The sequence below is a fragment of the Phaenicophaeus curvirostris genome, chromosome 9 (assembly GCF_032191515.1).
Source record: "Phaenicophaeus curvirostris isolate KB17595 chromosome 9, BPBGC_Pcur_1.0, whole genome shotgun sequence".
NCBI classification, from domain to species: domain Eukaryota; kingdom Metazoa; phylum Chordata; class Aves; order Cuculiformes; family Cuculidae; genus Phaenicophaeus; species Phaenicophaeus curvirostris.
Window position 1 is genome coordinate 29,641,260 of NC_091400.1, and position 22,684 is coordinate 29,663,943.

The 22,684-nt window shown below is 39.9% G+C and overlaps 1 protein-coding gene across 3 annotated transcripts in view; it reads left to right on the forward strand.

The window, feature by feature from the left end:
* PTPRE (protein tyrosine phosphatase receptor type E) overlaps window positions 1-22,684 on the forward strand; it is a 107,382-nt gene that overhangs the window by 4,014 nt on the left and 80,684 nt on the right. Inside the window, exon 1 of one of the 3 annotated variants that reach the window (XM_069864394.1) lies at window positions 9,229-9,319. The exons of 1 other annotated variant lie outside the window; for it this stretch is intronic. The gene's annotated coding sequence lies outside the window, so the exon portion shown is untranslated. Of the gene's footprint in view, window positions 1-9,228; window positions 9,320-11,950; window positions 11,972-22,684 lie in introns of those variants that run through there. One more of the 3 variants, XM_069864396.1, reaches the window with a different exon arrangement.

The following is a 22,684-nucleotide window of genomic DNA, read 5'->3' on the forward strand; positions in this document are numbered from 1 at the left end:
GACAACCTGCACGCCACAAGGCAAACCCGTGAGCTGAGGAACCCCCAGTCAGACCTCTTGTTTCCGGACGATGATGCTGGCATTTTAAATTTTATACTAAATGTAGCAATAGGGGACAAAGTGAAGAGATTACTGAGCATGTGGTTATATATTTGAGTTTATTGAAAGGTGTAAAAGGCTCTTGGGAGTTTTGTCAGGATTAGTAAGAGTGGTATATTCCAAGTAGATGGAGAGATGTGTAAGAAATTGCTACTTGTTTGAAATGGAAGGCACATTACTCTAATCTTCAAGCTTGAGTTTAGAGATAACCACACAGTTTACCCGAGCCTGCAATATAAGCCATACGCTGCTTTTCAAGGAAAACCTTGGAGATTTTTTTTTAAATTCATTTAGAAATAGTGCAGTCAGAAGAGCGCTACTTGGTGTTCCCAGTGAATCATGCATGCAAACTTCAACTTGGATGCTGTTCCACATCCAGCGTGCTATGGGATGCTGCGGCTTTCCAGTGCCGTGTCCTTGCAGCCCAGGAAGCAGCAGTGGAGCAGCCAAACCTGGGATTTGCCATCGTAACGCCTACAGCGAGCTGGGCTTTGTTTCTTGATAGGCATTTCATCATTGATTTCTTGATACAATATTAATGAAAGCAGAATCCCTTTGTAACTTAAAATATAATTTGGTGCCCTGTAATCGAAAGTATTGTAAATTGAATTGATGCATTATTAAAGAGTTCTGAATTACATATTCTTCGTGGAGCACTGTTTATGGGTACCCTGCATGTGACGCTCGTTTTATGGGTTGAGAAATGGCTTAGAGAATGATTCAGATATTGCTTTAACTGATTTGTGATGTGATGCAGCAGAATTCAAGCTGAATGAAAAGTGGCTGTAGCCACCAGGCTGCTCTGTGCAGGCTTTCTGCGTCCTTTTAAACTGTAATCTTATTTGTTTTTTTCTCATGGCCTGTGCTCTGCTGCATGAGGTTTCATCCCAGTGTAGTCTTTGTCCTTTCTGATAACAATATGTATTGTATAATCCTAAATGCTATAGGAGCTAATATTAAAAAAAAAGTGGATGTATTTAGTCTAAACTATTTTGCTGAAATGAAGATATCTCTTAAATATATATATACAACAGACCAGAAAACTTGTGTAAGCTCCCCCTGAAATGAGATATTGATAAGACCAAGATAAGGAGAATGTCAGCAGTAGCAATTTATTTAAGTATTTGTACAGGATTTATTTTTGGAACATATTTTTAAGGCATGTGCGTAGTGTTGTGCTTTTTAATTCAGTTGACTTACTGCAGGTGTAATAATTCCACCAGTGATATCCTTTTGCTTGCCAAAATCCTTTGTGTTGGCTGCAGAGGATGCCTTTGGGAAATAGGAGAATAGATGAGAGATTTTCTTTCTGATAGGAGAGGGTGATGCTGTTGGACTGTATTTTGATTGCAGCATGCTCAGATTTTTCATCCTAAGTAAGCTAGCAAACTGATCATCTCCAGTCAAACAGCTCCCTGAACAAGTGTAGCATTAAAGGCTGCTTTTTTTTTTTTTTTTCCATCCTTCTGGTCCTGGCAGTGAGTTAGGGGACAAGTGGCCTCACTGGCAGTCTGTCCTGGCACCTGCAGCACAGGCGATGGGAGCCCTTGCCCTGCCCTGTGCCGTGGCTGTGGGGCAGGGGGGAGCTGCCACTGCGCACAGCCCCGTCTGCTGCTCACCGCATACATCTCTTGAGGAAAAGCAGTGCCCTAAAAATGCCCTTTCCCCTTTAACTCCTGGCTAGTGAGTCACTGTTGAAATGGCAAAGTAAAAAGCTGCTCGCAGAGATCTAGTGCTTGCGCATGCAGAAGTGATGTATCTGTGTTCAAAGGTGTTTCCTGGCTCAGAGAAGAAATAAAACTGAGAAGAATTTTGTTGGCATAGTTTGTTGCTTGCAGTGACATCTTATTGTCACTGGAAAATGCAGCACAACTCGGACATGGGTTTCTATCCTTTTTATCCCTGTTGTGAAAAGGAAAAAGTGCTTAGTCTTGACAACTTTAGATTATCAGACTTTTTTTTTTAATGTAAAGTAATAATAATTGATAAGAATGAGAGATCTGAGCAGGTGGAACAAAAAACCCTACAGTTCTGTAAATCAGATAGAGTTGAGATAAGATAAAACAAACAAAAAAAAGTATAAGTGGTATTTGTGACAGGTTTTGGATTATTGCTATTAGGAAGAGGCTATTTCTTGCAGGAGAGCCAGGATGCTCCTGCAGCTGATTGAGGCTGTACCAATTACACTGCTGTTCTCTGAAGATAACACACACAAGGAAGAATGCAGCAGCATCAAGAATCACCAGGAGGAATGCAGTCTAGGAAAGGCTTTGGGTCAATAGCACTGTGAAGTTTTAAGATAAATAAGCAAGTAGCAGAAAATTTACAAGGGAGGCAAGTGAAAAGTCTGCTACTTGTCACTTGAAAAAGATCAGGATAAATACTGCCCCCAAAATCATTAGATAAGCTGGAGGATAAACCTTTCTGCCACAGCAAGGGAGCTAGATGAATTAAGGGGTCTCCTCCTCCTTCTAGGTTTTGTTGCTCTGGAGGCATTACAAGGTAATTCAGAATGAAATATGCAGCCACACATTCATGACAAGATCTTAATGTCTGAAGACCATTGGGTTTCAGGTTTCCCAATGGCTGTGTTTTTCTTTAATTGTTTTGGTTCTTGTGTATTCCTCCTCTTCAGTAAAATCAATATCTCTTTCATCTGAAATAACTCTTAAAGGAAGCTTAGCTGAAATGGAGTACTGCTGTAGTTCATGATGGTGCTCATTGCAAGGGACTAAGACTAGCAGAGTAATTTTGCTTATCTGTCAGCATAACCAGACTGAGATGAAATATGGGAGCACGATACTTTTACACTATGTCCACAAGAAAGTGATTTTTAATGTGAATTATAATGAAGGCAGAATAGTTGGGTTGTTTGTATAGGGCTCGTACTTCCCTGGCCTGTAGTCTTGCAACCTGAGGGGCATGGTGCCCCATGGTCTACCGGTGTCCTGAATAATTATTCCCAAGGGTGAGACCACACTCCATAACATTCATGCTTTGTCTACTTTTATCTTGGCATTTGCTCACGTAATTTCTTACCTCTCATAGTTCTTTTTAATTTTTATCAGCAGTGAAGGATAACCCTTTGACAAGGAGAGAAAGCCCATGTAATCACAACTTGAAGCCAATGACAAGAAATTGTAGTGCCGGTATGTTTGATAAAGGCTTTGTGAATATTTCCTTACGAAGAGCTGCAATTCTTTAGCTACAGAGCAGTTTCTACTACTCCATTGGTTGCATTTTAATTTGTTTCTTAGAAGGGCAATTCACTTTTCAACCAACCTTTCTGTCTTTTATTTTTGGTATAATGTGGTGATTTGTAAGTGCATCTGTGTGTAAACTCTGCTGAGAATTTACCAGAACTTATTACGATACTTCTCTCACTTGCTTAACTGGTGCTAGGGCTGCTGTTGCTTCCAGTGTGCTTCAGCTGCAATTTTTAGACTGCCAATGCTGTAAGAATGCAAACCTTTCACAGTATACTTACAATTATTTATTTTCTTATGAGATTTTATTGTTGATCATGCTGATTTCTTTACCTGTAGCTGGGATGCAAATGAATTCCAAACTAATTGTGCAAATAAAAGAACAAATAAGCAAACAAAACCACTCTTCGTCTAATACACCTACATCTGTTAATCCTTCACCTTGCTTACTATTTCTTTTGGTAAATGCAGATTTTACTGTCTTTTGCCCTTTAATCTTGTTGTCTTTGCTGTTCATCTTTTGATCATTATTTTTCTTTGTATTCCTTGCCTTAGTTTCTGCTGTAGAATGTTTATATTGCTTGAGCTACAGGGTGGTGCTTTTTCATGCATAGCAGAATATTGATTTAAGCAAGCAATGAATAATGTTTGTAGCCCGTGTTCGATGGGGTTTGGATGTCTTGGGTGCTTTCTGAGTTTTTTAATTTGGATTTGGGTTCCATGAATGTGCTTAATAATACTACACAATGTCACTTAAAATATTTAATTACTCAACAATATTAATTTATCTGCTGCCTGTCTTTCCACTGATCTTGTATAGTTGGCAAAGTTTGCAAATTGCTGTGAAGAGCAAGATGGGGGTAAAATAGGTTTCATATTCCAGAGGAAATCCCTTTGTTTAACCATGTCAAAGTGATATATGCTTTTCCTTTTAAATATAGGGATGAGTTTTAAATTATCATTTTGTTTGCAGTTGTCAAAATTCTCATTAATTTTAAGTCAAACTACCTAGCTTGCTGCTTCAAATTGCTTTTAAATTAAACATATGCTGATCAGTCTTGAAAAGCAAAATTAAAACCTCAGCTGAGGGCACATTAAAGGCCACAGGTACAGACCCATCTCCAGCACCTCCTGTTCCTGGAAGAACTGGGGGTAGAGGAAGTTGTAGTGACTTAAATATTTCTGGGAAGGCAGGAGGAAAGGAAAAGGTGGAATCAGGGAACTATATTTAAAGAATGACCTATTTTCATTACTTACAGCATGAGACATCATCTTAGTAAGATATGTTGGTGGCATAATTAATATTGTCATAATGTGTGAATTTTAAGGAGAGTTGCTCCTGTTCCACTGTAATTCCCTCTCTGTTCCACCTGCGTGCAATCTGGCTTCACCTGGGATGCACAATGATGTGCAGGAGAGCTCTTGGCAGTCAGGTTCTTCACTTTTTTTTTTTTTTAAAATGTCTTTGACTAGCAAGCTGAAGAAGTTATTTAGAAATTATGAGTACACGTGATGTGATTGAGTAATTTATACCAAAAAAAGCTTGAGAATTGCTATACTACATCAAGATATTTGCCCTTGAAATTTGGTCTCCTTTACCAAGTCTTCAGAGAAATTAGAATTAATAATTTCCTTGAAATATTACTGAACCCTCAAAACCTTCTCTGTACGTAGGGCTTTACTTTTCTAAAGGCCTTTGATTGGTAGTTTATTCTTTGAAATGGGAGCCTAGTGCCTTCCAAAAGAGATTCCAGATTTTGTCTAGGGTAGCTCTGTATGTTGTTGACATCTCCAGGCTCAGTTCTGCCAGTGTGCTGCTGTCCTGCCAGCAGGTCTGCATAATGCTTCTTCCTCTGGGAATATTATATTTAAATAGAATAAGTTTTAGCAGGGTAGCTGTTCACAATATATTTTAGGGTTTGGGGTTTTTTTTTTGGTACTCAGTTCTTCCTTCTTCACCTGCTAGGCTCTTTCACATCAGTTTTAGCAGCTGTAATGTCTCTATTCCTGATGTTTTGCTTTAAAAAACCAGAGCGTTCGTGGCTTCTTCTGTATCTCAGAAGGAGACAAAACTGGAATGAAATACTGGTGGCAAAGTTGGAAACAGCCTGCTATCACACTGTTCCTGATAATATACCGACTTCTTTGGGACATTGAGCTTTCTAGCTGATGCTTGACTGCAATTGATATTTTCATAGCTGTCCTTCTCTGTGGGAAGTGGGGGTACCTTCTGTTCCTCTTTGAGGATTGTATGAAAGAGAACTGAAAGACAGAAGGAAGAGAGCACAGAGCCTGGGAGTTGCTGCCGGTTTCTCTCTGGCCTGCCCCTGTGATCTGTACAGTGATCATGTTTTAAGTAACTAATACTATGCAGGATGCTTTGGTGCTGAAGATGTTCCTTAAGAACAGTTTTGCTCTGTGTACTTTCATTGATATTGGACTTATGAAACACTGAACGGAGAAAAGAAAATTATGTTAGAAAATTCCCCCTGGGAGAGGGCTGTGACTTTTATAGTGTTTAAAAGAGAAATTATCCTGCTTGCAAAATGAGATGAAAGGCATGCAGTGCTTGCTTTTCCAGCAATGGATTAGCAATAGAAAAATCGTTTGATTTTAGAGGCCGTGCATTTATCTACCTTAGACCTTGTGGCAAGGTAGGACCCCCAAGCGACTGTATTTTTACAGACAAAGCTCATGATGGATGTCTTAGAGGATGGGCAAATAAGAATCCAGTGTTACTGTCCAGCCTGGCTCTGGTCTGCTGAGCTCTGTTTCAGACAGAAACTGTTCAGCCCCTTAAAAATGATACAGTGTGATTTGGGGACAGACCATCGCTGAGCTTTTGTCCCTAGGGCACCTCGTTCCACAAGCTGGGCCGTGGCTGCTTGCCCTGCGGGACGCTGCCATTGCTGGGAGCTGTAATCGGAACCAGCTCTGGAGCGTGGGAAAGGAAGGAACTATCCTGCCGGCCGGCGGTTTGCAGAAATATGCCCAGCTGTCGAGGGGCTGGGCTGGGGGAAAGCAGTGTTTTGTCCATTTTTTTCAGTTAGAAATGCATTCACAGCTGTGTACCAGTCTTTAGAGGTGTATTATATGCTTTCCCCCTTTCACACCTGAATTTATATATATTTCAAACTCTTAAATTTAATTGCTTACACTAAAGGTACTCTTCTTCAAAACCTCCAGGCTCTCCTGTTCTGCTGCAGCTGAGCATAAACCATGCTATTATCCTGGGCTGTAATACAGCCCCGTATCTCTCCAACAGTGCTTTGGGCAGCTTTTAACATCTTAAATGCTGATGTTACTGTGCAAAGAAGTGTTGAAAGTTTGGTGAATTATTGCTTATTCATTTAATGTATTGCTCAATGTTCAGTAATGCTTTTCGTGGTGTTAGTGGGAGGTTCTTCTGCAGGAACTCTACTGGTGCTCCATCCTGATGCTCTCAACCCTTGTTGCATCCAAGTAATTAATATCCACATCACTGATTGAATCCGTTTGGCTTGATTTGATTAAGCTGCTTGCAAAATAGGCTTTTGAAGCTGTCAGTGATTTAGATGCGTGACAGTTACTTCCCCAAATACATGGAAGTGAATAGCTGCAATCTCATCCTCATCCCTGGGCTTTCACCCTTAGTGCTAAACCCTGTAATAGCCATCACATGATTGAAAACAGAAACATCATCTCTGAAGCAAACGCAAAGTAAGGGCCTGATGTGGTTCAAATGGTTTTCAAGTATTTGGGCTGGATTACAGAAAACAGCATGTCCTCATTTACTGCTTTCTGTAGGTGTGTTTCATTCTGACCATAAAATAGAGGCTGATGATTCAAGGTCAATGGGACAGCAAACCAGTGGGACTTATTAATAGATATCTGTTAGTAAAATTTGTGGATCGCTTTGAAGACATTTCTTTCATAAAAGTACATTTATGGAAAATTTTTGTTTTGTGCTTTACTTCAAAAATATTTTAAAAAAACTCCAGGCCACTGCAGAGAATGATATGACCCATAGTGTTCACATGCTCTCACATTAAGTAGATGGACAAATGGAAATTCAGTGGAGAAGAGATGCTGTATTGCAGTTCCGTACGCATGGAGCACCAGAGTTAAAAGGAGAGCTGGGATATTCTGTCTCCCTGACAGTGGCTGGATTATTCTTATAACAAGGAGAATGAAATATGCTCTGCAGCCCCTCGGAGAGATAGTCCTCTTACACAGGGTGTGGGTGTGAACTGGTATTATTTGTCTATGTTTGGGACCTGGTCCAGCAGCTGCTGGGGTGGAAGGAGAATGTGCCTCTGCCTTCTGGCAGAGCAGACTCTGGCCCTTGGACGACTTCTTAATGGTCTTTTGGTGTTAACATACACAGAATGCTGAATTTCTGTGTTTAAGAAATGTATATTCACTCTGGTTGTATTTTAACACTACTGCTATTACCGTGACTGCAATGGACACTCGATGGTTGGGTAAATGTTCAAACTGTTGTTACCTGTATGCGAGGCACACTGCTGTTAATACACTTATCTACCTCATACGTCCTGTTTAATACTGTGTTTTTTCCAAGATTAGTTTAATGAATTAATGTGTTTTCAAAGGCAAATTATTTGTGAATATCACATAATTAATATTACTGGCAATTTGAGAACTTGCATTTCCCAGTTTACAAACACTGGTATGTGTGCTCCCCAGCACAGTACCCCTAAACGAGCAGGCTCGTTTGCTTAAACTCTGTCTTTAGTCACTATAGAGCATCTTCTGCTGGGGTAATTCAGACAACCTGTGGGTTTCTGCCCAGAACTGAGGGCACTTCTTGTCTTGAGATGCTTGTCTCGCCTCATCACTGTCTTCCATGAGGGGAGGGAGCATGAGGATATAAACTGGTCAAGTTCCAGTGTTGGGTAATGGACCTTTCATATACCTATTTGTGTCTATACATATATGAAGATTAATTCTTACCGCTAACAGAAAGTTATCAAAGCCAACAGAACAAGATGGAATAGACTCTAATATTTTTAATGGGTTATACAAGTAACAATGATTACCTGATAAAATACTGGTAGACAGAGTACATAGGTGGTTTGAATGGGAATAAAACAAGTTTAGAATTTAAAGTTTGATTTGAAGTGAAACTTCAGCCTGTTGTTGTTTAGTTTCCAGGAGTCAAGGTGGCTTGTGTCAGGAAACAGGTGTTTGGAGAAAGGCAAGATGAAGAGAACAGATAATGTGAATTCAAGAGAAGGCTGTGGTGATGTCTGGATCAAGTGGCAGATGGGCGAGATTATGAAAAACCCACAGAAAGGGCGGGATTTGAAAGGTGGAAGTGGGCTTGTGAGTTCCTGGCTCTGTTAGTCGTTGCCTCTTCAGTACAATCAAGTGTGCGGCAGAAGCTGCAGCTTGTAAGGGTGATGGGCCTGAACCCAAAGAACACCTTGCAAATGTATCCTTATGTGCCTTGAAGACTTTGTCATAAAACTGATTTTTATAGTGAAATTTGCACTCATTTTTTTATGAATTGAACCTGGCTGTGCTGCAGCATTCACTTAGGTAAGCACATTTCCTGACTGCCTTTCATTTCAAGGCACGCTGTGACTTTGACGGTAGTTATTGAAAGTTGCTTCAAAATGTAAGAATGAAATGAAAAATTCTGAAATTTCCTAGAAAATATTGTGTTTGTTTTGAGTATTTTTACCAGAGAGAATACAAGTTCATCAGTTGGTGTCTAGTAGGCTGCTGCTCAACCCGGACTTGTAGAACCACAAATAACCATTGTGTTGAGCAACATGACTGGCTTTGGATCTCGCTCGTCATACAGCGCCTAACACTGAAGCTATTCATGGCATCTGATTCAAGGGGCTGACAGCAATCTTTATTCCTGCATAGAAACTAGAATTTTCCTCGGGGACAGAAGCCACAAAGCTCGAGGGGAGAAATGAGCGTATTCAGCACCGACTTGTTTCATCCTGTCAACGGCAAGACAGGAGCGTAGGGAAGTCCCCTCTTCCCTGCACCAAAGCCAGGTGGTATCAGCACTTTAGTGTCTGGTGTTTCTCTTTATGGCTGTGTTTTATATATGTTTATCTTTTTTACAGATGAAGTTTTTATATATATATATTTTTTAGTATCATTGGGTCAGAAGGCCATGAAGATTCTTTGTAGTATTGGTCTTTTAAAAATGTACTTACTTTTTTTTTAATACCGTGTTGAATATTTATGTACTATTGCATCTATAGAATATAAGTGCAGCTTCAAAATATTGTTGTGATCTCAGGTAGGTGGAAAGGAGAACTTTTTGGGTTAGTTTCAGTGTATGAAATCAATAGATTTGATACAGTGTGTAACCATCAGAAGTAGTACTGCATTTGCTGGGAATTGGTGGCATGTCAGAATTTGCTTCTTAGGGATTTACAGCAGTTAAGCAGTAGCTAATGAATTTTCAAAAGCATTAAACAGATTCTGTTAATTTTCAGGGCCAAAAGGAAAAAAAACTCTGAAACCGCAGAGGCATTTTTTGTCATTTCTAGCTATGTTTAAGAACTCCCATGGGAGACTCTTAAAACCAACAGGTGTTTTCTAGCTGTTCAGATCTTTATTGTTTTCTAGCTTTGGAAGTCTCCCTGGAAACATAAACAGTTGCATCACATGCCTGCTCTTTGATCAGAGTCTTTAAATACTGAAACTCTTGTTTAATTACAACACATGCTGTTTGGTAATAGGAATTCATGAAATAATGCATCCTTAAAATAGCTTCATACCTAGGTCGTGGTAAATAACATGATCAAATTAAGGTGTACCAGGATAATAAATGGTAATGGTAATTGTTTTAGTAAAATTAGTTTTTGGATTGTTGGGACAGCAATGTTGTTGTGTTTCTTTGGTTTGGGTTTTTTCTTTTTCTTTTTTTTTGTCTATTTTAATTATGACTAAAGTTAAATAATTGAGCAAGGATGGTAGTTTCTGGCAGCAATTCCCTTATGTTGCTGGGCCCTAAAATAGGAGATTTTTCTGTCTTGAGTCCCTGTAGCCCATGTTACTTCTGGATTTTCTGGCAGCTGTTTATTTTAATTTTTTTTTTTCCAAACATGCAAACGGTATTGAATACATCTGTGCTGTCATCTCTTTCTATAGAAAGAAATGATGGCAAATGAGGCATTGTCTGTTTATAAAGTTTTGTTGAATGTTAGAATAATTTGTGTGCTTTGTTTCCAAGCAAACAATGTTGGGACAGTGGGGAAGGATATTGTTATTGAGCCTCTGGGGCTCTAGCACTGCATTTTATGTTGACGTAGCCTTTAATAATTCTTTTATCCTAAGCAATATAAGAAAATTCCTAGTGGACAGCTAGCTTGCTTTATTGTGGAATGTCTCCGCTTCCCCCCATTTTTCTTTTTCTGTAAACCTAAGATCTAGGTTATTTTCTTTATGACATAACAGCTTATCTGCTGTTCTGTATCTCAAAAGTTCAGCAAAAATCAATTCTCAACACAAATCAAACCAGCTACTATAGTGTCAGTGTCCTGCCAGAAAGTAAAGCAGAAAGTAAAAAGGAAAATTAATTATGCAAATAAACAGCATCGCAAGAGCATTGACTGAAGGGTTAGATGATGGATGTTGTTTGAGACGGTCTTGAGTGTCCATCATTCTGCCTGGCAGGATCAAGTCTTAAGAAAAAAAGTTTCAGGTCTTCCACTTGCATCTGAATGAGTGAGGAACCTTTATAGTATTGGATTATAGATGGGACTAAAGTTATGTCATGGCTTTGTGGTCCAGAGATCCAAATCCAAACTATTTCTTGTTCTACCTTTGAATAGCATGAGAAGGCGTTACTTTGGAGATGTTGGTTCAAGGTTTATTTTTAAACGTTGTTTCACGTTAACTGAATTCCCTGTGGCATCGGGGATCCCTTGCTCCAGCCTGAAGGAAGGCACTTGAATGGCACTTCAGCATCACAGTCCAGTTTGCTGTCTGGGTTTAATTTGGCAGATTTGGGGTGTTTTCTGGGATTACTTTTACAGGAGAAGGAACAACTTTCTTGCTGGGAATGCTGAGCAGTTGTTGTTGTGTTTGGGTGGGCTGTGTCTGGGCGATGTTACACTTGATTTCAGTCCCTCTATTGGGGGATACCTTCTATCTCTCATTATGTCTTCAGTAACTTCTTTACTGTTAGCATTTAAAAAAAAAATCTGGTTTTCATTTTCCTTTTTCAATGCTTCCACATAACAAATGGAACAAATTTATTGCATATTCTCGCTTGAGTTAACCTCAGTTACTGGTAGTCCGTGAGGACCAGACAAAAGCCAACTTATTCTGTACAGACTATTTCAGCAATACTTCCGCTACCCTTGAAATAAGAGGATTGCTGATATTGTGAAATAATGCATGGGATTGTGAACATACTGAGTATATTATTGCATGGGATTAAGACACTATCAGGGATAGATACCTGGGCTAGTGTTGTGGTCTTCTGTGCTGTTTCCTTTTGAGGCTTAGGCTATGCAAATTTGAGAGTCCCCCTGATGGGTGGTGGGGATGGTTTGTGCAAGAGACTTGTTAAATTTTTGACTGAGGGATGAAATGATCATTCCTGGTGACAAAAAGATATTTCTGTTGTTCGTGTCTGTTTAGAGAAATAAGGGGAGTTGTCAGGCAGGAAATGACCATTAAAAGAAGAGGTAAGAGTTGCTGTCAAAATTCTTCTTCATGATCATGTACAGAATTTCTTATGTGTCTGAAGAAATCTCATTTGCAAATGTAGGCTCTGGAGAAAAGGAGCTACAGATGTATTTGCTGTAGGAAAAGTGACGCTGCATATTGTCTCGAAAATATTAAAATTTCTTTTAATATTTAGAGGAGGTTTTGATGACTTGGTGATAGCAACCTTCTATTATTTGTGCTATTATTTAGTTTCAGAAGGCTCCGGGCTGGGGTGTGATCTTTCTCTATGGTTTCCTCCCTGAGCTGTGGTTTACCTAGTGAGAAGCTGCTGAACGGGTCATAGCTTTGAGATCTCGGCTTCTTGAGGACCCTGAATTTTAGGTTGAAGGGCAAGGCAGTCAGAGGTATTTAAAACTAGACCCTTTCGGTTTCTTTCCCCCTAAGACAGCTCTCTCTGGGAGTTGTGGTTGCAGTAGGGGCCCTTTATACCCCACAGGGAGATGTAACAGAGGAGGATGCGCAGCACAAGAGACTGCAGGTTGGTTTTCTGCCACATCCCTGGGGCGTGGGCAGTCATTCTCAGCGTGGCCCGTCAGTCTCTTGAGTAATTCGCATCATTGTTGCTGGTTTGTGGACCTGTCTGCTGGGTCCCATCACCATCTCTGTCCCTCCTGTAGCTTCAACCTTGGAGCAAGTGGGAGAGAAGACGGCAGGAGCAGAAAAGGTTTGTGGTGACTCATTTCCAGCTCGGTGGTTTTTATAGATGGATTCTGTGTAGGCCTGTGTGGCCATCGGTGATGGAGGGAAAGGTTCATCTGACAGACACACTCTGTTATTTGAGCCTTCTGAAGGCAACAAAGGCACAGAAGGTGTTTCATCCATGGAAAAATAGTCAGTCTGTGCCAATAGCTGGGCATAACTCTCCACTCTTTAAGGAGTAGAAGAGAGCGAGGCAGCACTTCTGGAGAGTCAAGTCTATCTCTTGACTTTAAAACGCTGTCATTTATGGACTTCACTGTGAATAAAAAACCCATAAGTAATTATATGCATTGGAAGGTATGGGACTCTGGAGGTAGTGGGAGTCAGAAAACTGGTGATCATCCTCAGTCATGAGCAACTCCTGGAGATCTCAGAAAATATATCGGTGTTTATTGTGGGTTTCAGCTTGGAATGGCAGAACTGCTTCCTTATCATGTTTTTGCAAAATAGTGAGATGCCATATGAAATCTCTTATTTTTGAAAGGAGATTTATCTGTTTTCATTTCACCCTCCCACCAGTAGTTTTTTGGTTTGCATCTGGATTTCTGGTTGTTTATTCAGTCTTCAAACATGAACATCTGATGTGTTTCTGGAGCCAGTAGTAATAGCGTTTAAGGAAGAATGAAATTCACTACTTCTCTTTGGATAATTGTATGGAAGAACAGCTGAGATAAGCAAAAAATGATGTAAGTTCAAGTTTTCATCTCCCACATTAGGCAAATAGTGGTTCTGAGTCTATACAGGAAGGTCTTAAGATAACAGCACCCAAGCAAAAAGTTTATGCAGATCACATTTGTTCTTAACCTTTTCTTCATTTCTATTTAACTTGGCATCAAAGCACGTTTATAGTGAACACTGGCAATCATAAGGGGGAGGAAAATCGTGTCTCCTGTACCATTAGATCACAAAATAGTTACTTGAATCTTATTGATTGATTCTGGAATGGTTAGAGCTAAAGTAAGACTGTGCTAGAATAAAGATGAAGGTGATACTTAGATGTTTCCTGCTGTTCAGGTACGTGACAGGGAGATTCCTGTTGTGATACAACTTAATGCCTCAGAAATGCAAGACTGCATGTACTTATCTGGAAGTTACCTTTCTATGAAACTGATAAAATTCACAGGAGAATAAAAATAGAAACTTTCATCCAGTGACTTGTGTCATCTCATTTGGAACAGGTTTTTTATGCACTCTGGTTGATGGAAAAATAATATTTAATGCAATCTATCATGTTTGTGAAGTAGACTTGCATGTTGATGCTCTGGAGCATCTGGCACTGGTGAGACCACACCTCGAATCCTGTGTTCAGTTCTGGGCCCCTCACCACAAGAAGGATGTTGAGGCTCTGGAGCGAGTCCAGAGAAGAGCGACAAAGCTGGTGAAGGGGCTGGAGAACAGGCCTTATGAGGAACGGCTGAGAGAACTGGGGTTGTTTAGCCTGGAGAAGAGAAGGCTGAGGGGAGACCTCATTGCTCTCTACAACTACCTGAAAGGAAGTTGTGGAGAGGAGGGTGCTGGCCTCTTCTCCCGAGTGACAGGGGACAGGACAAGAGGGAATGGCCTCAAGCTCCGCCAGGGGAGGTTTAGGCTGAACATTAGGATAAAATTTTTCACAGAAGTAGTCATTGGGCACTGGAACAGGCTGCCCAGGGAGGTGGTTGATTCACCTTCCCTGAAGGTGTTTAAGGCACGGGTGGACGAGGTGCTAAGGGGCATGGTTTAGTGATTGGTAGGAATGGTTGGAATCAATGATCCGGTGGGTCTTTTCCAACCTGATGATTCTATGATTCTATGAATTGAAGGAAATAACTTCTTAGCCCTGATCAGTGATCTGACTGAATTCTGTGCCTAGGCTGCAGATGATCATCCACTGCATCACACCTGACCTGCAGCAGACTGCTCTCCAGGACGGGAAAGGGTTTAATGCTTCTGTTTGCATTACACTGGAAAAAAACTGGTTTGAAATCTGTGCAAATGGCTCACAATTTACTTGAGGACTAGGTGGAGATGACTGCAGCACCTGCAAGCACAGCCTGCATTTCCTAGGCTCCGTGGAAGAGCTACTTTGCTCATGGCAGTCAGTCTTTCTGCTGTGTTTATCTTCCCTTTTGCCCACAGGGAGCCATTATGTGAAGGAGACTTTTGACAGGAAAAGTTACAAACTAAACAGAGAAATCACACAAAGGCTGAAATAAATGAGCTAACAGTGTTCTTGTTTTGCTGATTTGAATGGAGGCTCTTGTGGTTATATGAATGTCTTCTTCCAGCAAAAATTTGTTAATAGGTTTCTGGCTGTCCTCAGTTACTTATTCATCCCCCTGAGCTGCCACTCCTGAACATGTATTATATTGTTATTTGTGGGCTGTAAATCAGATCAGGGCAATGTTTCCTTCTGGAGGGCTCTTGCTTTCATATTTTTAAAATTTGTTTGTTTATTTTAACCCAGATAGTTTCTGGGGCTGGCTTACAGCAAACATTTATACCAGCACTGGTGCTGTGGTGCGGAGCGACTGAGGAGGGAGGGGTGAGGAGATGAAGTGGAAGGATCCTTTCATCTTGGATGTTTTTATTGCTGCTTGTATTCATGCACATGCCAGATTTTTGTTTTCCTGATGCTGTGAGGTACGCGTCTTTTCAGTGTGATGTGGCTATGTGGTGTTTCAGGTGGCTACTTCGCAACTGTTGGTCGTGTCTTAGAGACATCACATGAAGACAGGAGTAAAAACATTGAACAGGAAGAATAACAAACTGATTTATTACTAAATCACTATGAAACTCGATAAGGAGAACTGTCTTTCTGTAAATCCATGGATGGCTGTGAAGGACCTGCCCTTTCCTTGGGTGGCAGCAGTAGGTGCCGTCGCCAGTACTGCCGCTAGGGTAGAGGGAATTAGGATTGCTCCATAACCTGAGGCTATGACTTCCATTTGTTGCTTCTGCTGGCTGTCCCTGTTTGAGAGCACGCTCTTGTGCCACTTCACTTACAGTGTTTGTGCTTCGTGTGACGCTTCTCTGATTGTCCCAGGAGGAAATTACCTTGGTCTCAGTAATCCTTACATAATGAGCATGTTATCAAGACCTAACGTTATTTCCAGATGTTGCCAAATAAAGTTGTTTTCAAGACACACATTGCGACATATTGATGCAAAATTCAATCGTTACTTTTTTCTTGTGTTACTTTATTTAAAATTCTTCAGTAACAAATACATCTTGGCTATTGAAAGAAGGAAAATCATCTCCTGTGTCCTCTAAGTATATCTCTATTATCTTCTTAATAATTGCAATTTCTCCTCTGACACAGAGGGTAAATCCAGGGATTCTAAACCAGAACCATAAAATGTTTGCTGCAAACACACATCTCTAGTTAACTAGTATTTACATAAAACATGCTGACACCACTTTGGGGAGATTGAGTAGGATGCTTTCTCAGCTGCTGAAATTTGCACATGAGATGGAAGATGTTTTGATTTAAAAAAGGGTTAGTTGAATATTTTTTCCATTTATTCCCATGTGTCAAAATCAAAGCAGTGTTTCTCCAGGCATTTTGCCCATTTTCTTTTTTTTGTTCCTCTTGTTCAGTTGTTTGGATTTTTTCCCCTCAAGGTTGGGATTATTATTTTCCTCTTAGTGGAGGAATTTATTGCTTAATGAGATAAATACATGTAAAAAAGCCTTTTAGAAAGTAATGAACGTAATATTACTAGTTGTAGATTCCTGGTTATTCTTAGCAGTATTTGTACTTGCTGTATTTATCTGTATAGGCAGTGGTGAGCTAGGGACAGCCTGTGGGAGACCTGAGACTTCACCAATAATGTCCTCCTGCTGTGAGAACAGTAATGAAAAAATTACAGTTATGCCTATTTTACTTCTAGACTTTCTTCCACTTTTTGAGTTTTCTAATATGAATCCCTTTCTGTGATAACATTTTAGTGTGTGGTTGCTTAGTTTATTTGTTTATTTTTGAGCTGTATTTCAAAAGCCTCCTGTCAAGGAGGAGAACTCCCAACTTTCTTAATCACTGTTGAAATGACTTCATAAAAACATAAACCAGAATCTTATCTTTTTTCGCTGCAGTGAGAAAAAGAATTCCCTTTCTCATTTCTTTGTTTTTATTTGCTCCATGTGGATGCTAGTGCTTCTGGCCATGCAGAAACTAGAGCAAAATCTTTTTTTAGTAACTAGAGCAGAATTTTCATAATAAACCTGATCTCATGCAGATTCAGAACCTCCTTTGGGGAGCAACTGAGGGAAGGAAGCTGGAATTAGGGAGAGTTATAAGCAATGCGATTTCAAGGATCCATGTTCTAAAAAGTCTCCATGGATTTGCTACTGCTGCCTGGATTAGGAAGCTCTTTAATTTGCTTTTAATTAAAATGATTTTCATTTATTCTGTGCCTTCTTTAAAGGTCCCAAGGCACTGTACAAACTTGTGATTATATAAAATGCAAAATCCATATTCATGCAATGCCAAGGTTTCACGTTGAAGTTAAGGATGAAAAAGAGTTACACCCTCCCGTCTTCTCTTAGTATTTTTAGAATCTCAATTCCCCCTTACAGTGCAACTTTTAAAGCACTCTTGTTTGTACATGTTTGATCTCAATGACATTTCAGTTCCAAGTGTAAACATTGACCTTCCATAAATACCTTATCTGAATAATACATTTAAATAGCCAAGGCTTTATTTTTACAACCTCAGTAAGTTGAAGGGGAAAAAAAAAATCATGTGAATACCTTTATTTTTTTAAAAAAAAGTAAATGCACCTATTGCAGATAATTCCAAAGCAAAGTGCTGTGAAAAATATACATTAAAATGGAAACTGTGATATATCTCATAGGTATATTAGGTTATGCTCATTTTCTTTTAGATAGCTGATCTTAAGGCAATGCAAATAATCAGAAACTATGAAAAACCTTTCCTAAAGATGTATTACACTGTGTTTTACTTGTGAACTCCACAATACAGAACAGAAGAATTAGGGTCATAGACTGGGAAATACCCACATTTTGTATTACTTCTGTGGTGATTTCTTTCTTTTTGGTTATTTGCTGTAGAATGAAATCTGATGATCAGCAGAGAACTTTGAAGACATCCAAGGAGTAGTATGGATAATGCAGTCTCAGGGATTAATTTGATTCCCCACTTAAGGTGACAGTGATGGAGCCAGCACTGGGAGAGGGGAGCAGCAGAGCGGGGAAACTGGCAGGAACAAGGATGAACAAAAGCTAAATTTTTCCAGAGACTGGAAAAATTGCTCTGATGTTGGTTCACTTTGTTTTGGAAGAAGCATAAACTGCAGTGGTAGAGATAGTAAGATTTTTTTTTTTCATGTTCATGAGTTTAGACAGCTCTGAATTAATGTTGGGACATTTCCTAATGACTCGCAGTCTGCTGGGCGCAGAAGTTCTCCGTGTGCTTTTGCACAATGCAGACAGTTGTACAAATTCAGCTGTTGTGCCATCAGTCTTTAATATGTGGTAATTAGAATGGCAAACCAGAATATTAAGTCCTTAAGAGCAGCTTTTTTTAGATTTATTTATTTATTTCATAATAATATTGTATCTTGAAAAAAATGAGTTTTCTGCTCTTGAAGAAGAAAACTTTTCTTGAAGAAGAAAACTTTTGCTTGTTTATAGAGAGCCGGAAATTTCCCTATTCTAGTTAGGGTAAGCAAAATGCCAGTTTTGACATTACACTGTTGTTTGAGGATATTACACTAGAATTGTGAGCAGCATATTTTCTCATAATACTGTTCTTGTTTTCTAAATGAATACAGCAGTGTTCGTGCATATGGAGGAGTTATTCATGAAGAGTTCACAGAACTTGCTCAGGATCAGGGAGGAGGGTAGATGGCCAGGTCAGCAGTTTGACTGATAGGATTTTGGGGATTTAACTTTTGAAAGGTTAGAATCTGTGTGGATACCTAATGTAAAATTCAAAGAACCTGATATAATTGTCTGCAGCAGCTGCAATTCTGTAGCTTCTTCACAGGCGCTTGCTCAGGCTGTCCAGGTAGAGTAGAGATGGTGCTGGAGGAGTCACTGTGGTTGAGTAGCAAGAACTGAGTGATCCTGGTAAACAACTTCAGCTTGCAGGATTTCCATCCCTAGCACTTCAGTAATTCAGTTTGTGGCTTATGGGATTTTTTTGCTTTTTTTTTTTTAATTCCACCATTATTTTCCAAATGTGTTCCCCATCTCTTGCTCTACAGTCAAAACCATAAAACTTTATGATATTATTTGCTGGTATAACTGGTCAATAAATATGACTGAACATGTAAGGGCTGGTATTTGGCCAAGCACTAGGGAAGAACACTGTCAGGCAAAGTGTCTCTGAAGGGCGGATATGCCTCCTTCCCCCGTGTCTTCTTCTGTAATCTGTGGTTTATGGTAGCAGCAGATTGCTGGTGGTTGAGTTTCTTCAGATCTGGATGGCCTTGTTTCCAATGAGGAGTAAACCTGTAAACTTGGGCTTGAAGATCCATGGATTTCTGTTTTCTGGAAGCGCATGTTAAGCAGTAAAAAAGATGTTGTTTGAAAGTACAAATGACAGTTGCTAAGTAAAGCTGCAAAGGCCTTTCATTCCTTTTTTTCTTGTTTTCAGTTGACTCTTGACTTGCCTTATAACCTCCTTATGGAACTACTGTGCTCTGTTGCTCTGTAAATGGATTGTGATAAACGACTGGTTCAGGACTGTGTTCATCTGAGACCAAGAAACATGCTGCAGGGTGTTTTCTTGTGAAATTGTAGGCTGATAAGACAATGAACTCCACAGCAGCTGTCCACATACAGCTTTGTTAAGGTGGGTTTTTGCATTTGTTTGAAAACCATAGCAGTTGCGTATTTTCAGTGACTTTTCAAGCCATCTGCATTGCATCTACCGAGAGCATCCAGAGTGAATTGTTATTTTCTTTGAAATTAGAACGGCGTCTTGTTTTGGCTCTGGGGAGGTTAGATGAAAAGGGCTTCATAGTGAAACATAAAATACCACAATTTGCAGCTGAGTGTGACCTCAAAGGCTTTGTGAGAGCTGACTGCTCTCCGTGCCTTTAGTAGTGCTACCACCATGTGGCATCAGCGTGAATTATGACCCTTGGGAAAGTGGCTTTTACACTGTTTGTCATTGCCTGTGGGAGGACCTCGGTATCAAAGTGCCATCGTGTTTGAAATCCAGTTAAGAAACGTATCCTGCTATCCTGATGTGCTGCTTCAGGATGAGAAGGGTTAAAGAAGCGCCTGCAAATTTTATAGATTTAACGAACAGCCTTATAGGCTTCCCATAAAGCAGTGCCATTGTATGTTGACAATGAGGGGAAGGTGTGCAGAGGGGAGATTCCTGACATAACCCATGTTACTGTTGAGGATTTTGGCCAGGTCTGGTCTGGTGCAACTTCACCCTCTCTGCTATGATCAGGAGGTCATCTGTGAGTTTATCTAAAGCTGGCTGTGCAGCGAATGCCTAGAAGTTGATGTCATCTTGTTCATGCATGCAAGGAAATTCCTTAATGACCACAGGGTAAAAGTAGTTTTCATAATTACTGTTCTAAAAAAAAATATTAGGAAATACTCATAACTTAGCTTGACAGTCCTTAGAAAACCTAATCTACAACCCAGCTTTCCAGAGAAGATTGGACCATGTGGTCTCTAGAACTTCTTGCCGACTTCTGCTTTCTGGTGAACAATTTTAAAACCACTTGGCATGTTTATTTTAGGACTTGCAGCCTTTTTGGTAGATGCAATTAATTAATTTCAGGTGGAAAAGATGCTTTAAAGAAGTTTTTGGGGGGCAGATGTAAACTGGTTTCAAACAGTGTTTTGTTTGTTTTTTTTTTTTTTTGAAGAGGTGAAGTATGGACCCCTTTAACACACACGTTAGTGCAGGGTGAGTAGTCAGCATATTAGAAATAAGTGCAGTTATTTGGTGAGCATCCAAGTTGAGCTGTTTGTATTTCTGCTGCATTGAGGTGTAGTGACGTTTGCATGTTCTTCTCTCTTAAGTGCTTGTGGGAAATGGTCAAAACATTAGCAATTGAAGTCTGCTGAAATAACTGCAGGTCCTAAAACATTTTATATTCACTGAGAAGCACTTTTTATTGGTTTTGTTTAAGACACTGTATGAGTGTTGGATGTTAGTTAATATCGTCCTGATTTTGTATTCTGTGTATACATCTAAGACATCCTAACAAACATGCTTTGTACATCAAAAGCAAAGAAGGCATGCAAAGCTTGACCTCTGAACACAGTGTGTTTTTTCCTGTTTACGTTGGCCAAGGCACTTAAAATAATTATTTATTTTGTTGTGAAGAAGTCTACCAAATAAGCTCACATCTGTGGAGGCTTGTGTAACTGACACAGTGAAACCTGGCACGTTCTTGACCTTCCGGGAGATCATTCAGGACTTCTGTGTGATATCATCTTATCATTGGAGACACGTGGGAACAAAATGAAATGATTGCTGCTGCACTCTAAACAGGGAGTAAGCTCTGAAGTCATATTTGCCCAGCAACTGTTACTCATTTGATCTGAGCAAACACAAGAGCGAAGGTCATTTATACATATTTAATTCCACTGGGTAGTGTTCAGCCTTAAATTGATATGTAACGTGTCTGCCAGTGACCTGGATGAAGGGATGAAGTGCACACTCAGCGGGTTGGCAGATGGCTTCAGTTTGGGAGGAGTGGTTGTGGTGCTGGAGGGCAGGGATGCTGTGCAGAAGAACATCAGAAAGCTGGGGGGACGAGGCACAAGGAGACTCCGGACATTGGCAAGAGATTAAGAGGAAGTTAATGAAGAAGACCAAGCTCTGCCCTGAGGTACACAGTGCAAGGACAAGAGACAGTGGCTAAAAGCAATTGGTTACACAGGGGGAAGAAAATTCCCCATGAGGGTGGTGTGTAGCGCTGGTAGAGGAGCCCAGGGCAGCTGCAGCATCCCCTCCTCAGAGCCCCATAAGCATGAGCACACAGCCCAGCAGCCTGGAGCTTGGCTCTGCTTTCAGCAGGAGGATAGAAAGAGTGACCCTAAATGTCCTTCTCAGCCCAAGTTATTCTATCTCATTCAGCATTGCTGCCCACCTTAAAGTCTGGCCGGGAAGCTGTGACTTGCTATTGTTAATTGTGAATTGTGGAAAAAATGCAAAAAATTAATCTTCTGAATGAATAATGAAAGGGAATTCACATCTGTTGGCAATTCCAGCTGCACTCTGGTATGTACAGCATTATTCCAAAACACCAGAGATCTTAACACTTTTTATTATCAATCTGCTTAATTTGTTCATTGTTATTAATAATTATGATTAGTCTAAGAAAATATTTAACATTTCTGCTCAGTGTGTATTGATAGAATAGCATGGCTTATCACAGCAGGTGTTCGTGCTGTCCTGTGCGGCTGCAGTGCTTTAATATATCCTCTGGTTATAGTCATTCAGTGAGTTATAAGTTAAATTAGTTTCCATGAAGTAGGTGTACTGTTTTGCTTCTATTTTTAGCCGTGCTGATAGGTGGTGTAATAGAGGAAATCAAATGCAATTCTGTTGATTAGGAAGAAAATAAAATTTTATGTTTACATAATTCTTAAAATATTAATGCTTATAACTATCAGACAAAGAGGGAGCTGTGCTTACATCTGGAGAGGGTTGTTTGTGATTTAAATCTGATCAGCATACTTGACTTAGTGAAATAAAACTCTTGTTGGTAAAAGCGTTGTTGCAGTCCAGTTTATGGTTTAAAAGGAACTAAGAAATGAATCCATATTTCAGTGATAAGATAATGTGTTTGAATTCACCACCTGTCATCCTCTGGAAAGGGCTTATCTTCTTGAGCCATCCTGTTGTGGTAGTATTTATATCAAAAATATTGTTATTCCTAGCCCACTAAACCAGAACATGTAACACCAGAAACAGTTTGTAAAGGTAGTAAGCGCCATATCTGTAGAGTTTTGTGTGGTAGCTATGATACAACTGTGCTAGTGTGTGT